This window comes from Monodelphis domestica, chromosome 2 (genome assembly GCF_027887165.1).
Source record: "Monodelphis domestica isolate mMonDom1 chromosome 2, mMonDom1.pri, whole genome shotgun sequence".
In the NCBI taxonomy this organism is placed as follows: Eukaryota; Metazoa; Chordata; class Mammalia; order Didelphimorphia; family Didelphidae; genus Monodelphis; species Monodelphis domestica.
The window spans coordinates 523,060,140-523,065,821 of record NC_077228.1 but is presented as its reverse complement, the minus strand read 5'-3'; the positions used below and the strand labels follow the sequence as shown (position 1 = coordinate 523,065,821).

The following is a 5,682-nucleotide window of genomic DNA, read 5'->3' as shown; positions in this document are numbered from 1 at the left end:
CCATTAGAGCCATATACTAGAACTTGTTTAACTATTTCCCAATTGATAGAATTTCTAGTTCTTTGCCACTGCAAAAAGCTGATGTAAATATTTTTGTTCACAGACCTAGTAATGGTTCGATCAAAGGGGACACAGTGTTTTATGGATGTGGTTTTGGATGTGGTTCCATATTGCTCTCCAGAATGATTGTATTAGTTCACTGCTCCACCAACAATGTATTAGTATCCCAATTTTCCCATATCCCCTCCAATGTTTTGCATTTTCCTTTTTGGTTATATTAGTACTCAGATATGTGTGAGGTGGTACCTCAGAATTGTGTTAATTTACATTTTTCTAGCTAATAATGATTTGGAACATTTTTCCATATAACTATTGATAGTTTTCATTTCTTCAATCAATTGGGGAATGGCTTGTATTCTTATAAATTTGACTCAGTTCTCTAGTATTTGAGAAATGAGGCCTTTGGCAGAGACACTTGCTATCAAAATTTTTTCCCAGTTTGTTGTTTCCCTTCTAATCTTGGTTGCATTGGTTTTATTTGTACAAAACCTTTTTATTTGTTTTTATTTTATTTATATGTATTCAAAATTATCCATTTCACTTCTTGTAATGCTTTTTCTGTATTCTTTGGTCATAAATTCTTCCCTCTTCCATAGACCTGACAAGTGAACTATTCAGTGTTCCCCTCATTTGTTTATGGTATGACCCTTTATTTCTAGATCATGTCTCTATTTTGACTTTATCTTGTTCTATGGTTTGAAATGTTGGTCTATACATAGTTTCTGTTTTCTAGTTTTCCCAGCAGTTTTTGGTCAAATAGTGAGTTCTGCTCCCAAAGCTTGGACCTTTGGATTTGTTGAACACTAGGTTACTGTGATCATTTACTACCGTGTGTGATTCCCTAATCTATTCCATCCATCTACTACTCTTTCTTAAGCAGTACTGGATTGTTTTGATGAGTGCCACTTTATATTGCGATTGGGTACAGCTAGACTCCTTTATATTTATAATTTTTTTCATTAATTCTTTTGATGTTCTTGACATTTTGTTCTTCCAGATGAATTTTGTTATTATTTTTTCTAGCTCTATGAAATAATTTTTGATAGTTTGATTGGTTTGGCCTTGAATTGGTAAAATGATTTAGGCAGAACTGTCATTTTTTTTTTTATCTTGGCTCAGTTGTTCACGAGCAATTACTGTTTATCTGATTGTTTTTGTCTTACTTTATTTGTTTGACAAGAGTTTCGTATTTGTGTTCATATAGTTCCTGGATCTGTTTGATAGGTAGATCCTCAGATATTTTATATTGTCTACAGTTAAATGGAATTCTTCCATCTCTTACCGTTGGACTTGATTAGTGGTATACAGAAGCATCCTTCAGCAGTTATTAGCTGTGTGACCCTGGACAAATCACTTCAACTTGTTTACCTTAGTTTCCTCAAGTGTAAAATGAGCTGGAGAGAGAAATAAAAACCACTCTCGTATCCTTGCCAAGAAAACCCCAAATGAGATCACAAAGAGTTGGGCATGACTTAAAATGACTGAACAAATATGTGTTATTCAACACATATAAGCCAAGGAGAGAGTGTTATGGACTGCAAGGTCACAGGAATGGTGAGTGGAGTTGGAGGGCACTTGGTTTAAGCCCTCACCTTCCACCTTGGAACCCAAAGGCAGAAGAGTAGTAAGGGCTAGGCAATAGGGGTTAAGTGACTTGCCCAGGGTCACACTGCTAGGAAATGTCTGAGACCACATTTGAACCCAGGATCTCCTATCACTAGCTTTGGCTCTCAATCTACTGAGGCACCCAGCTGCCCCTGGCAATTGATTGCTACATTCTTCTAAGAATGGCAATGTTGATTTGGTTACTGTTCTTGTAGTTAGACTTGGGAAGTTGGGTGAAGGGAAGGGACCCCTGCAGCACCCCGGAGGAGGGCTATGAATTGGGCTAGTGATGGAGAACTCTTTCTTTATTAGGAACTGGAGGCTCTAAGGCTGGTGCAGGGGATCAAGGTAGAGAGGGTGGTGAGGGTTAGAAATGAAGATGAGAGGAGAGCAGCAGGTATGTTGTCTGGAGAAAGACGGCCAATCCCATTGAGACCCAGAGATATGAGAAGTGACTTGCCCAAGGTGAACTAAATAGCAGAGGTGGGTTTTGAACCCAAGTCATCTCGATTCCAAATCCAAGGTTCTTTCCATTATACTAGGCTGCTTCCATCTTGGATGCTTCCCTCTCCCGGTCTCTTCTCCTAGTTGTCCTTTCCCAGGACACACCTCAGGATGCTTTGCATTCTTTCTAATCTCTTCCTGTATCAATGCCTTTTTTCCTGAGCTGGATCCTTTGCCCATAGGAGTTTATGGGGAAGGGAATGTTCCATCTCCTTCTTTGGTATTTCCTCCAGTGTGGGGCCCATAATAAGGAGGCACTTAATATCCTTGGAGAAATGTTACTGAGATGCTGCCAGGCAGTGTGTGAGTCAGAAAGCCTCAGGTTCAAATTCTGGCTACTTTTTGGGTGGCTTTGGCCAAGGCCTTGCTTCTCTTACACCTTCCACTTTCCTCATCTGTGAAATGAGGGGATTGAACTGGATTCATTCCTTCATTCACAATCACATGGATTAAACTCTACGCTGGGTGCTGCCCTTGAGGGGCTTGCATTCTCCCAGGGTAACACATGTTCACAAACAAGGAATACAAATGAGTGAGAAGGGAGAAAATAGCAACAACGGAGGGGGTCACAAGAGGCTTCCTGTAGGAGGTGGCACTAATGAATCTTGAAAATGGATAAGATGAGGAGGCTAAAGAAAAAATATGTGGGAAGAGAATGCACTGAAAGCATAGAGATGGTACAGGCAAAGGCACAGAGGTGGTACATGGGATGCCAAATACAGGGAGTAGCAAGAAGGCTATTTTAACTGGATCATGAAGCTTAGGAAGGGGAGTAATATAAAATAATCTAGAAATGTAAACTAGAACAAGACTGGATAGAAATTAATTATTTTTTCCTCCAGGCAGTTGGGAGCCACTGAAGATTATTGAGCAGAGGAGACATGTCAGGGTGTGGTTTAGAGAAATGGATGGATTGGATTGGCGAAGATGCTGGAGGCAGAGAACAATTTAGGAGAGATGTGGTGGAGAAGTGATAAAGACTTGTATGTAAGGGTGGAGGATGAGGAAGGAGGGAGAGGTCAGGATGACTCTGAAGTTGTGAACTTGGGTGATTGGAACAATGCTCGTGACCTCAAAAGAAACATGGAAGAGCGGAAGGGGGCAAGGTGGAAAAGCTGTTTGACAGATACAGGACATCTGATTAGAAATATCCAGTAGGCAATTGGAGATGTAGGACCGGGGCTCAAGAGAGAGATGAAGGCTGGATGTGTAGATCCAACACATTTAAATATCCATCATTGAGACACTTCTGATTGTCCTCCCTCCCTCCCTCCTCCCTTCTTCTCTTCCTCTTTCCCTTCTCCCTCTCCCTTCCCCTGCCCCTTCCTTCTATTCTCTTTCCTTCTTTTCCTTTCCCTTTCCTTCCCTTTCTCTGCCATTCCCTCCTTTCCCTTCCCTTCCTTTTCCTTCTCTTCCCCTATTTCCTCTTGAACAGAGGTGGGTCTTGTTTAGGAAAACTGATCTGGAAGCGTCACGTGTGGTCAAATTTACTGTGGCCAGTGAAGAGCTTGGAGGTGAGGATCTCGGCTGGGAAGCTGCAGAAATCCTCAGTGGGGGGCTGGCTCTCTATTCCCACCTGAGGGCTGTCCCCTGACCAGGTCTCGTGCCCTTAGGCCATGTGGAGAGCGCCTGGCTGTGGATGCTGCTGCTGTTTCGTGGAGGTCCTGAGTGGGGCCTGTCTGCTCTTGCTGGTGACTGTCCTTATCACCCTCCTCAGATACTTCCTAGGTAAGGAGCACTCCAGGGTTCAGTGAGCTCAGGTGGAGAGGTCAAGGCAAAGGGTAGAGCGGCTAGCCCCAGAACCAGAAACATGGCAAAGGAGGGAGCGTTCTTGAACCCTCTCTGAGCCTGGGGTCTGTATTTGGAGAGGAGGGCTCAGCGTTGGGGGTGAGGGCTTGGTGTCTGTGGCTGCGGGCCCAGTGCCTGGGAAGGTCTAGGAGGGGGGCTCAGAATCACCAATGTTGGCTCAATGCCAGTGTTGAATTTCCAAGGGAAATGGTACGAGGACTCCAAGAGAAGTTATGTGGGGGTCAGAGGCTTCCGTAGGAGACAGTCTGCAGGAAGAGAAAGGGAACTTCCTCAAGGATGACAGGGCACTAGCAAGTACCAGTTACGTAAGGCCTGTGGGGAAAGAGCTGAGATGCATCATTCGATCTCTTACCTTGGCCTCCTGGGGATGGGATCTCTCAGAACAGATCATTTTCTCTAGCCACTCCCTTTGACCAAAGCCTTCTGGTTTCTTTCACAGAATTTCCCGTCATCATGGAAGGATTTGGCATTCTCCAAAGTGCCAACAGCACCTCTGTCCCTGGGGAGTCGTGAGCCACGGTGACTCCAGGCAGGTCTGGACTCATCCACCAGCAGCCCCTGAGAACTCCGGAGAAGACCCTCAGCTAAAGCCACAACCACAGTAGAGCCAGATACCCTTGACAGAGGCCCCAGAGCATTTGGCGAGCCAGCCTTTAGCAACTCTGAGCTCTATCTGATTCTCTAGGCCCTTGACCTCCGGCCATTCCTAAGCGACTTAGAGAAAAATACTGGGCTAGGAGTTTGAGGACCTGGCATAGTGGCAAGGGTGCAGGCCCAGATGCGACCCTTGACTTTGCTATTCACCATGTGACCTGGGTAAAATCACTTCTTCTCCTTGAGCCTCAGTTTCCCACTCTGTCAAATAAGGACCTTAGTTGGCCTCTAAGGTTCCTATAAGCTCTGATTTTCTGTTACCAGGTCCATGGCATGAGGGCTAGCCTAAGCAGGCCTGAGGGCCTTTCTGAGGGACCAGGCAGATAGGCAACAAACGTTTATTTTTGTAGGCAGACAAAAATACTGGGGACTGTGCTAAGTGCTGGCTCTGGCTTTTAGGACTAAAGTTCTACCTATCCTACCAACTCAGCTTGGATTCTAATGATAAAAGGAACCCAGAGCCCTTAGACTAGGGCCAATGATGCCCTAGAGATTCCAGGGACAAGGTAACTATCAAGAGAAGGGTGGTGGTCATTGGCCAAGAGTCTTGGCCTTGTGTTGGCTCCAGTGCCAAGTAGCCCCTTGTGCTTTCCATTAGGGAACCCTAATGTCCTCCTGGTCCTGAGGTTGGGGAAATGAGGGGGAGGGGAAGCTGGGCTCCTCAGGGGACTGACATGCCCATGACCCGACTTCTTCCTTACAAGCCCTGGTCACGGCCTGGTAACCTCACCCCCAGCTCCATGCCTCTAACACTATCCAGGCCTGCTAAATTCATCGCTCAGGCTCATCCTTCTCTCCTCCCATCTGAATCTCCCCTTCCCAAGTAGTCCTGCCTCTCTTCCAAGGACTGTTATGTATTGGTGATTCCTTGTCGATCTGAAATAGCATAAGGGAAAGGGACTTGGGCCTTCTAGGGTGGAGGGATCAGTCCTCTACTCCAAGGCTAGCCCTTCAAGCCAAAGGCCCACAAGCCTACTCATGGAGCCTCTGGGGTGATGGGAAAATGAATCAAAAAGGCACAACTAAGATGATACACACAGAAATAAGCCC

The 5,682-nt window shown here is 45.3% G+C and overlaps 1 long non-coding RNA gene across 1 annotated transcript; it reads left to right on the top strand.

The window, feature by feature from the left end:
* The first annotated feature begins 1,224 nt into the window (after positions 1–1,224).
* LOC130457556 (uncharacterized) lies at positions 1,225–5,360 on the top strand. Its single transcript, XR_008916869.1, has 3 exons — positions 1,225–3,683; positions 3,783–3,897; positions 4,418–5,360. It is a non-coding gene; the product is annotated as an uncharacterized LOC130457556 (long non-coding RNA).
* The last annotated feature ends 322 nt before the right edge of the window (positions 5,361–5,682 follow it).